This window comes from Staurois parvus, unplaced genomic scaffold, assembly GCF_062004578.1.
Source record: "Staurois parvus isolate SC_StPar_1 unplaced genomic scaffold, SC_StPar_1.0 ptg000104l, whole genome shotgun sequence".
In the NCBI taxonomy this organism is placed as follows: domain Eukaryota; kingdom Metazoa; phylum Chordata; class Amphibia; order Anura; family Ranidae; genus Staurois; species Staurois parvus.
The window spans coordinates 7,244,188-7,255,499 of record NW_028317900.1 but is presented as its reverse complement, the minus strand read 5'-3'; the positions used below and the strand labels follow the sequence as shown (position 1 = coordinate 7,255,499).

Genomic DNA, 11,312 nt, shown 5'->3' with positions numbered 1-11,312 from the left:
TCCTTGGTGTCAGTGGGGGGAGGAATAGTGCCCCATCCTTGGTGTCAGTGGGGGGAGGAATAGTGCCCCATCCTTTGTGTCAGTGGGGGGAGGAATAGTGCCCCATCCTTGGTGTCAGTGGGGGGAGGAATTGTGCCCCATCGTTGGTGTCAGTGGGGGGAGGAATTGTGCCCCATCCTTGGTGTCAGTGGGGGAGGAATAGTGCCCAATCGTTGGTGTCATTTGGGGGAGGAATAGTGCCCCATCGTTGGTGTCAGTGGGAGGAATAGTGCCCCATCATTGGTGTCAGTGGGAGGAATAGTGTCCCATCGTTGGTGTCAGTGGGAGGAATAGTGCCCCATCATTGGTATTAGTGACACCAATGATGGGGCACTATTCCCACTGACACCAATGATACTTACCTTGCAGACCCCTGCTCCAGCCTGGGCTCGCACGCTCCCTCCCTCTCCCATGGTACCGACACTTACCTGTCAGATGTCTTCCTTCTCCGGCCGCTCTCCTCCTCTTCACTCGCTCGATCTTCGCGGTGCCGCTCGGCTCCTCCTCTCCAAGCTCCACCTCCTTGCCGGTGATTGGCCGCCTTTGTGCCTCTCCTGAGCTACAGTGCCGGCGGCCAATCACAGGCGAGGATTGATCTCGAGGTGTGTCCAGATGACAGGGGCGGCATGTCATCCCGCCCACACCTGGAGACGGCGGTGGCGGCGGCGAGGAGCGGTGTCTCGGTTCCTAAGACCATCGGAAATATGTGTTTTCCGATGGTCTTAGGCGACCCCTGTGGAAGCGTCGTTCGACCCCCAAAGGGGTCGCGACCCCCAGGTTGAGAACCGCTGGTTTAAACCCACCTACATCTGATTCAATCCTCTCTGATAAAAACAGACAGATGGGAATACGTTCCCCATTCATCTAGCGGATCAGATCAGATAGCCATTGGGTATAAACACAGAGGTGGTCCGTTTACATCTGACCACCATAGAGGAGAGTGTGCTGTGTCTTTGTCATGAAACAGCCATTCTCTTGCTCAGTGGAGTTCAGCGGACAGATTCCCTGCTGAGCAAGCAGACTCCAATGGAGCCCATCCCATTTGGAAGGGACCTAAAGGATGAGCCCATTCAAAAACAATATTTCAATTTTTCAGATGAAGGGTTGCTGTAGGTCATCCCTCTGCAGACATGGGAAATCAGGCACCAAGAACAATCTGAAAGATTGAACAAAAGATACATAAAATCAGTGTATACTTCAACCAACCAATATCAGCATACATTAGCACTCATATGACAACAAGTGAAAATGGCTTTAGAGTCAAGGTACTCATTCAGTTGTTTGCATATGTTATATGTGTCTGTTCAGATACTGGAGAACAGGTAAATCTAAACCATTATGCCAAAACTGTGATATTTATTTGATAAAAGAACCAGTAACACCACTAAATATGTTAGGCAGATTTCTGTTGGTCCAGAGCATTATTGCGAAGCCAATACTGGAGCAAGCACACATAGACATGAAGTGATTACAAGACCAGCAGCACTGAAAAGTGGAAAAATGGATAAAAAGGATGAAAACAGTATTTTGTATTTTGCATTCTCTGCAATAAGGTTAAAAACCTTGCACTGTCTATTCCCCCCCCCCAGCAATTACCTGATTCCTTTATCAATCCAGTGTTGCCTGGCTGCAGATCTTCTTTCCCTTGCTTCCGGGTCTCACAGGCTTTGCTGTCAATCAAATCCAGTGAGGAGGGAGCTGGAAGTGGAGCTACGCCTCACTATATGTGTCTATAAACACATACAGCCCCTCTCGGGAGCAAACCTCCACATCTGCCCGCAAAGCAAACGGCTTGTTATGGGGGCAGACACAGAAGAAGAGAAGCCCAGAGTGCTGGCAAAGGACCCCAGAAAAGGAAATTAGGGGCCACTCTGTGCAATACCATTGTGTCCAATGTTAGTGGCCCCTAACCTCCTTTTCTGGGGTCCTTTGCCAGCACTCTGGGCTCCTCCTCTTCTGTGTCTGCCCCCATAACATCCTGTTTATTATTTTAATAAAAAAAAACTGAATCTTCTATTCCTCCTACCAGTCCATCCCACACAGTTATTACCTTTTTTACCACAAGCCCCTTCCCCTTAGAGTGTAAGCTCCAAGGAGCAGGGCCCTCCTAACCCTCTTGTATTGAAATGTATTGTTGCTCTATTGTCTCCCGTTATATTGTAAAGTGCTGAGCAAACTGCTGGCGCTATATAAATCCTGTAAAATAATAATAATAAAATACTTTGCAACCACATTAACTACTTCCCGACCGGCCGTTGTATATAAACGGCCGGACGGTGGTACTGCAGGGTCGGGTGGACGTTTATAAATGGACTCCCCGCACCCTGCTTGTGCGCACTCCCCGGGAGCGCGCAGCACCACGATCCAGTGCCTGCTGTGTCCTCCAGACACAGTAAAACACAGATTGTCTGACCATCAGTGATCACATGCAAAGTAGTAAGCAAGATGTCACTTCTGACATCATTGCTTAATACGTGTGAAATCTGTGAATGATCACAGAAGTTACATGGTACAAGGCTATTCACAACAGCCTTGTACCATGTGACAAGCTGTGACCAATCACAGCTCACTCAGTAGTTCTCAATGGCTGCAAGAATGCAGACAGAAAGAAGGAGAAATGATTGCTTTTACACCCTATATGGTGTAAAAAAATAAATAAAAAATCTTCATCACCCCCCAAAAGTAGTACAGTGTTACCATGGTGACACTGTACTGCGAGGGTGACAGTATGTAAAAAAAATAAATAATAATAAAATAAATAATAATATTAAAAAAAAAATAAAAATGTAAAAAAAAATGTTTAAAAATTATAATTTTTGGTTATAAACTCATTTTTTTTTTACTAAAAAGATAACGGAATAAATTTTGGCCAAGATTTATGATGAAATATTATTTATTTGCAAAATTTTATAAGAAAAACACTTTTTTTCTAAATTTTTGGACATTTTCATTTACATAGCAAAACAAATAAAAACCCAGCGGTGAATAAATACCACCAAAATAAAGTTTTATCTGTCTCAAAAAAATGGTAAAAATTTCATATGGGTACAGTGTTGCATGACCGCGTAATTGTCATTCAAAGTGTGATAGCGCTGAAAGCTGAAAATTGCCCTGGTCAGGAAGGGGGTAAAAGTGTCCGAACTAGAAGTGGTTAAAGAAACTAAATATCATCCAGCTCAAGTTTAAATATACCTTAAACACAGGTCACTCTTTGGGACAGCAAAGGCTTTGTAGTTTGCATTTTATGAGTGAAATGTAAAATGTAGGGAACAATGTGAGGTAATACTAGTTTGTTCAGCAGAGTGGTATTCACTCTCTTTTTTTTAAATTGGCCCCTTGGTATATCATACTTTAGTTAATGGAGAATTGCATCATTTAAAATGCAAAATATAGGAAGTGCTGACCTGCTCTGCTGAGCCCTAGGCTAAGGTTGGGTTCTGTGTTTTTTTTCACCCTTTATGTTCCTTAAATGATATAATTTTGTATGTATTCTCTGGTGCTTGGTGTTGATGCAGCCATTTCCCAGGCTTCTGCTGAATTTGTTATTTTTTATTTCTTCCTTTTACTTGGTGTCCCATAGATCATCGTCGTCTACTAATTTTCCTGATATCTAGTGGACTAATGTGCTTGTTTATTCTTTGTCCTTTAATTGATCCATTGATTGGTTGATTTACTCATAACTTCCCTGGCATCCCCTCAGTTACTAAATTATTTTCTTTTGTGTAGTGTGTTAATATACCCACATTTTCTTGGGTTTCTAGTACATTCATAACCCATTTGTTCCCTTAAAACCACTAAAGTGATATTTTTTCCTGTATTTCCCTGATGTCTACTGATGAATGAATTATTACTCCCATATATTTCCTTGCATCCAGTAGCCACTTGCCTTCTGTTAATCCAATTCTGCTCATACCTCCTCTCTTCCAGCTGGTCATCTGCTATGTGTGCACAGCACAAATAAAGTTTAAACATTTTTTTTCGATGGGGAAAAAACGGCAGCATTCCTTTCATGGAGACATGACCTTGTGGAAGACATGAGTGATCCTGTAAGTATTGAAAGCTGAGCTCTCTTATTATACAAAGAAGGACAACTGGCATGCATATTTGTGGATGCCACTAGCAGCTCTTGTATGAAAAGGCAATTTGTGTTTTAGGTTGTCTGGTTCTTTAATATGCTCTTCATTGTTTACTCTTCCAGTACTGCCCCTGATGTGTTTGGATGAAAAGCAATTTTCATGGAGATGTCCAGAAAAAGAGAAGGTATGTATCTTTTTGTTAGATCGATAAAGATGTGTTTACAAGAAAAGACCGAGATCTCACTAGGTGCAATAGGATTTCAACTTGTTTGTTTACTGTACTTTTCTCTCTGTCATGCCAATCTTGTACCTATTATCTGCTGCCATAAGAAGCTTGTTTGACCTGCAGTGATACTAACAGCTGCCACGTTTTAGTTCAGGAGCACCTGACACTCAACAGAAATGGATTGTCTATAGTGATTAGAACACTAAATTACATAGATTCATAGTCCTGTTCACATCCGTATCCTCCACTTCACCAAAACAATATGTAATCCAAATATTGCAGTTACAGGCAGGGTCAATGCTTGGCAGATTGTTACATTTCTAAAGGCTTTAAAGTGATCATTTCACCTATAAACAACAACACCATAATCCTAAATCCAGACAGGCACAATATGTGCAGAATTAAATATATGAATTGCGCTGTGATTTATGGCTGTATCGTTTTGTCTGCTTCACGTTTTCGCATGTCTATGTGAACTGCTATCATCAAGCATTTTTATGAGATGTGACTGCCTAATTTGTGGCACAAGCATGATGAATTAACTATTGGTTTTAAAGTCTTGCTTGTAACAATATACCAAGCATTCAAGGCAGACTCTGTATTGGCTGTGCATTGTCAGATGGTACTCTTTGTCAATGTTCCTGCCATGACAAAAGGTAGGAGGAGGAGAATTTATTTATCATAGGTACTTGTATAGCGCCATCAATTTACGCAGCGCTTTACATATATATTGTACATTCACATCGGTCCCTAACCCTCAAGGGGTGTACAATCTAAGGTCCCTAACTTACATTCATACATACACATATTAGGGCCAATTTAGATAGGAGCCAATTAACCTACCAGCATGTCTTTGGAGTGTGGGAGGAAACCCAAGCAGGCACAGGGAGTACATGCAAACTGCAGGCAGGTGGTGCCATGGTTGGGCTTCAAACCAACGATCTAGTACTGCCAGGTCGAAGTGCTAACCATTTAGCCACTGTGCTGCTCAATTCAGAGAGGATGTGAATATAAGTTTACTCTGCAATCTCCGACCATGGCTGTCATATTACCAATACTGTTTTCATTGTTCTTAAAAGTTACTTGACATTTGTGCAGCAAAAAATGAAACTCCCTTTTTTTCAAGGAAAACAAGATGATCAGATGTGTAGGTTCCTAGATTTTCCAGCATAATTTATATGACAGATATGCTTTGTAGTACACATTGATATTACTTGCAATGCACAACTAATGTAACTCAACAGTTAGGGAATAGAGATGAGGTCCTATCCAGGCTATGTGCTGCCCCAGCGTACTTGCAGAGGTAGAATCCATGTAAATGCAGAGTCCATCAGAGGCATTCTTCAGGAGTGAACCCCAAGTTCTGATGACTTTACGTCCAAGTACCGTAGTAGGACACAACATTCTATACTTCTCCCGAGTACAGTGAGGCAAAGACCCAAAAGGCAAAAGGGCTCACCAGCCAGCTAGCTCTTGGACTCGGTCCACTATCCCCTTTTATATCCACAGGTGCAGTGGATCAAACCTAGAGATCTTGCCAAAAACAAAAATACTGGGAAAGGCATTAATCCCTACTGTCCTGTCCAGGGCAGCACCTATCTAGCTAAATTCAACCTGCTTACAGGTAGCTGTCCCCCCATGCCCCTATGGCAGTGCTTTCCCCATTACACTTTTTCCTTCATAACAATGAGTAGGCCTCAGCAGATTCACCTGTTAAGGTGTTAAAATATGTAGATGACACATCCATCATTGGTCTCATTGGGGATGACAATAAGTCAGCATACAGGTGTGAAGTAGATCTGCTGGTCCTGTATTGCTGGAGATATTAATAGATTTCAGGAGAAGTCTACCACATTGTCCCTCTCACCATAATCAACAGTTCTGTGTCGACTGTGGAGACCTTCAATGTCTGGGATCTATGATTTCCATGGACCTGAAGTGGACTTACAATATTGACACAATCCTTCAAAAAGGCCAGTAAAGAATACACTTCTTGCCCAAGCTTTGAACATCTCTTGGACCACTGTTCAATCCATCACCTGAAAATGGAAAGAGTATGGCAAAACTGCAAACCTACCAAGACATGGCCGTCAATCTAAACTGACAGGCCGGGCAAGGAGAGCATTATTCAGCCAAGAGGCCCATGGTAACTCTGGAGGAGCTGCAGAGATCCACAGCTCAGGTGGGAGAAGCTGTCCACAGGACAACTATTAGTCGTGCATTCCACAAATCTGTTCTTTATGGAAGAGTGGCAAGAAGAAAGCCATTGTTGAAAAAAGCCATAAGTCCCGTTTGCAGTTTGTGAGAAGCCATGTGGGGGACACAGCAAACATGTGAAAGAAGGTGCTCTGGTCAGATGAGACCAAAATTTTACTTTTTGGCCTAAAAGCAAAACTCTACGTGTGGTGGAAAAATAACACTGCACATCACCCTGAACACACCATCCCCATCTTGAAACATGGTGGTGGCAGCATCATGTTGTGGAGATGCGTTTCTTCAGCAAAGACAGGGAAGCTGGTCAGAGTTGATGAGAAAATGGATGGAGCCAAATGCAGGGCAATCTTAGAAGAAAACCTGTTAGAGTCTGCAAAAGATTTGAGACTGGTGCGAAGGTTTACCTTCCGGCAGGACAACGACCCTAAATATACAGCAAGAGCTACAATGGAATGGTTTAGATCAAAGCATATTCATGTGTTAGAATGGCCAAGTCAAAGTCCAGACCTAAATCCAATTGAGAATCTGTGGCAAGACTTGAAAATTGGTGTTCACGGATGCTTTCCATCCAATCTGACAGAGCTGGAGCTATTTTGCAAAGAAGAATGGGCAAAAATTTCACTCTCTACATGTGCAAAGCTGGTAGAGACATCCGAAAAAAGATTTACAGCTATAATTGCAGCGAAAGGTGGTTGTACAAAGTATTGACCCGGGGGGGCTGAATATAAATGCATGGCATACTTTTCAGATATTTCTTTGTAAAAAATGTTGAAAACCATTTATAATTTTCCTTCCACTTCACAATTATGTGCCACTTTGTGTTGGTCTATCACATAAAATCCCAATAAAATAAATTTTTGTTTTTGGCTGTAACATGACAAAATGTGGAAAATTTCAAGGGGTACGAATACTTTTTCAAGGCACTGTATGTGGTGCCTAGTAGCACATTATGACATTAAAGTGTTACTAAACCCACAACAGTAAAATCAGTCCTTATATGCAGTAAAACATGCTTGTTATACTCACTGGGGAACCTAAGAAGTCAATCCTCTACTTTGTGTAAAAAGGCTGTTTGATCCTGACTTATTTGCGCCTCCTCTTGTTCAAATGTCCACGCTGATAAGATAGACTGAACACGTAGCCCTTCTGCACATGCTCAGTTTAGTGTGTATTGCTAGAGAGGTTTTTTTTTTTTTGTCTTGGAAGAGTGCATGTGATCAGCACAGGTCCAATCAGCACTATCCAGACAGAGGTCAGGGGTTCTGCATTCTCCCAGAGCAAAATGAAAACTCCTTCTACAAGCTTTAACCAGTGCTTGGCTGGACACTGATAGGAGTCACAAGACTACTCCAACTGCTGATAAGAAAAGGTATTTAGCAGTTTATATTTACTAAAATAATTGCATTTCCATGTTGTGTGTACTGTGGGAGACCAGATATAGTGAATGCAGGGTCCTGGGTTTAGTAACACTTTAATCTGCAGACGACCCAGCTTTTTTTTTCTTGTTTCAGAGTTTACTACTGCTTCAAGAACAGTTTCTTGCTCTAAGCTATCACACTCATAAATACTTGAATCCTGACTTGCACAATTGCCATTTTGCACGCTTTGTACTACTTCATCTTTTGAAGTTTACATATTTCAAAGTGAATAAATGTATATATACACGTACATAAAATCATACAAAGATATAAAGTGACACTGTGCACTCATATATGTGCCACTAGATTTGTGGCTGGTACAACGTGAAGAAAAATGCTATATCCAAGGATAAGTCCAACGTGAAGGTGTGAGCAAGATCTCAACCGATCTACTGATTTCCAAACGACACAGACTGTGCACACGGTGAAACAATTAGGATACAGACTGCACACTCACCAGATACACAACCTTTATGCGCATTTGTATAATATAGGGACATCAAATATCTCATCAAAGGTCTGGTCAGATCTGGTCAGGTCTCCTTCGCTATCCCACGCTTTGCACTCAGCCTTCTCATTAAGTGATGACCACTCTGTGGCTGTAACTGGCTCCCGCAGGAGCTCTCGGTGCCGCTCACAAGTGCCAGCAAAGCTGATGAAAAGCCTGGAGTCCAGGCTTTTCATCAGCCTTGCCGGGCGCGTGTGAGCGGCACCGAGAGCTCCTGCGGGAGCCAGTTACATCATCAGAGTGGTCATCACTTAATGAGAAGGCTGAGTGCAAAGCGTGGGATAGCGAAGGAGACCTGACCAGATCTGACCAGACCTTTGATGAGATATTTGATGTCCCTATATTATACAAATGCGCATAAAGGTTGTGTATCTGGTGAGTGTGCAGTCTGTATCCTAATTGTTTCACCGTGTGCACAGTCTGTGTCGTTTGGAAATCAGTAGATCGGTGCAAAGCGTGGGATAGCGAAGGAGACCTGACCAGATCTGACCAGACCTTTGATGAGATATTTGATGTCCCTATATTATCCTTGGATATAGCATTTTTCTTCACGTTGTACCAGCCACAAATCTAGTGGCACATATATGAGTGCACAGTTTCACTTTATATCTTTGTATGATTTTATGTACGTGTATATATACATTTATTCATTTGTGTTTTAGCGCTGCACCTTTTTGTATATTATCGTCTATTAGAAGGTCTTATATGGTGCCTTTGGTGTACAGCTGCTGCTATCTAGAAGGCGCTTACTTATTTATATATTTTTAGCATATCTCAAAGTGAGACATGGTCTGTTTGTATAGTATAGCATATGTATTTAGTAAAGCCAGCCACAGATGGATCATATTTATTTGTTCATCTAACGGATTCCTCCATCCACACAAGCAGGGTGGATGAAAGAATCTCCCCCACTGAGACATTGTATTCTGACAGCAGGACTCTCCACTATCAAAATACATGCAGATGCTGATCGACAAAACCTTTCCAACAATCAGTTTCTGTTGAACAAAGAAGCCTGCTCTTGGAATGAAATTTGTTCAGTCCCTGCTGACCATCCATCTATGGTCAGCCTAACTATGTGTAACTAAGACTTGCATGGTGTGTGAGTGTATGCACATATGCCTTAATGCCTTTTTATGTGCAGAGAATGCGGAATCCCTTTTTAAACTTTTTAACACCAAAAACAAAATGCTTGCATGCCTGTGCATCCTTGGCCAATAAACCTGATTCTGAATCTGAATATAAAATCAAGCTGTGTTGGAATATGTCTTTATTTTAGTGTTTGTACCTACTGTGGCTGAGTATCATCTCAATATTTTTTATATCTTTGATACTCAAATTATGCCTGTTTAACAAATTTAGAAAAATATTTGCACATTTCACAAAGCACCCAAGTGACCTTTCTGTTCTATCATAAGCAAAGGCTTAAAACCTAAATGGCATACAAGAGATACAAAATTGCATCGTTAGCCTGCGCTGTTCTCTGCGTGGCATGATCCTGTGTCACTGTTTACCAGAGCAGTTGTACATATTTCTTTCATTGGCTGGGAAAGATATATTACCCGTTTTGTACACACACCAGCACAGAGGTGCATGTGAAGGGCATGAAAGTAGTAGAATTGCAGGAGGCCTCTCTAAAATTCATGGAGAACCACAACGTCTGAGGTGAGATAATATAATGAAAAGCACAAGTCAACAGAGGGCCATAAAGCTGTTTTCTGTTGTGGGCTTTTTTATTACCCTGTTAGTCAGTTCTGAACTTGTTGTCTAACCCTGAAGGCAGTAGGCTTTGTGTAAAATGTAAGACATCAATACATTATCACCTAACGTTTTGCCTATAAAACTTCTGGCAGGTTATATGGTCTGGGGCTGGCACCTCCTAAAATATAGATAGCGTTTGGAAAGTAATTGGGTAGCCCTAGCGATTTAACCCCTTATTCTATTCAAGTAGCGAGAGCTGTTGGATATCCTAATGTTGTATAGAAAAAATAGAGACACCGCGCAAATGTGCCCCCCCAAAAAAGTAAAAATACAAGAGCTGCAAAAACGAAAAGGAGCTATCCCCCAAATGCCAAAAATATCAATACACTGCTAGAAAAATATGTAAACATATGCAATTCATAAACAGTTCATAAATAAACAAACTCATGCATAAATTAAAAACAAAATGTATGAATACAAAATAAAAAGTGTCCATAAAGTGCAAGTGTTAATTCAGAATACTGTAGTCCCAAATTAAAAAAACCCAAAAGGTCCCTTAATGGGGCAAAATAGCTAAATTTCCTTCTTCCTCAAAAGAGTACCAATTGTTTCCACTGTCACCAAAAACAGTGCCAAGAATTACAGTGACAATTATTACAGAGCAGTCATAGATAGCTTAGCTAGTGTACTCGTGCATCAATGGCATCTCTCCATGTAAGTCACAGGGCCATCATCAAACACAATCCTTGAAGCAGCCACATTCAGTCTACAGCTGCATAGCCTCATGTAAAGGCAAACATACAAACGCTCCACATAGTGTAAAATATCACCTGGTACCTTTATTTATCATAACAATGCACTCACATGTATATAAAAGTCAATGCACATTTAAAAATCACATTTAAAAAAGTCGGCAGAACAGCGATCACTTTTGGTACATGATGACATCAGCAGGAGGCTCTTCCCTACGCGTTTCATCACCAAGTCTGTCTTTTGGAGCATGAATAGTTGTTTGCTCTGACACAAAGTAATTTCAATAATATATATGACATCTGTGGAGGTAGTCAAATAATAATACATTAAAAAAAAGACATTTGTAACAAGCCTCTGCAATTTGTGTGTGTTGTAAA

At 41.4% G+C, this 11,312-nt stretch overlaps 1 long non-coding RNA gene across 1 annotated transcript in view; it reads left to right on the top strand.

Annotated features, from left to right (window-relative positions):
- Positions 1 to 3,953: 3,953 nt before the first annotated feature.
- Positions 3,954 to 11,312, top strand: part of LOC149467679 (uncharacterized) — a 54,852-nt gene continuing 47,493 nt past the window's right edge. Inside the window, exons 1-2 of the long non-coding RNA XR_016311898.1 lie at positions 3,954 to 4,085; positions 4,238 to 4,299. This is a non-coding gene — a long non-coding RNA (uncharacterized LOC149467679). The remainder of the gene's footprint in view (positions 4,086 to 4,237; positions 4,300 to 11,312) is intronic.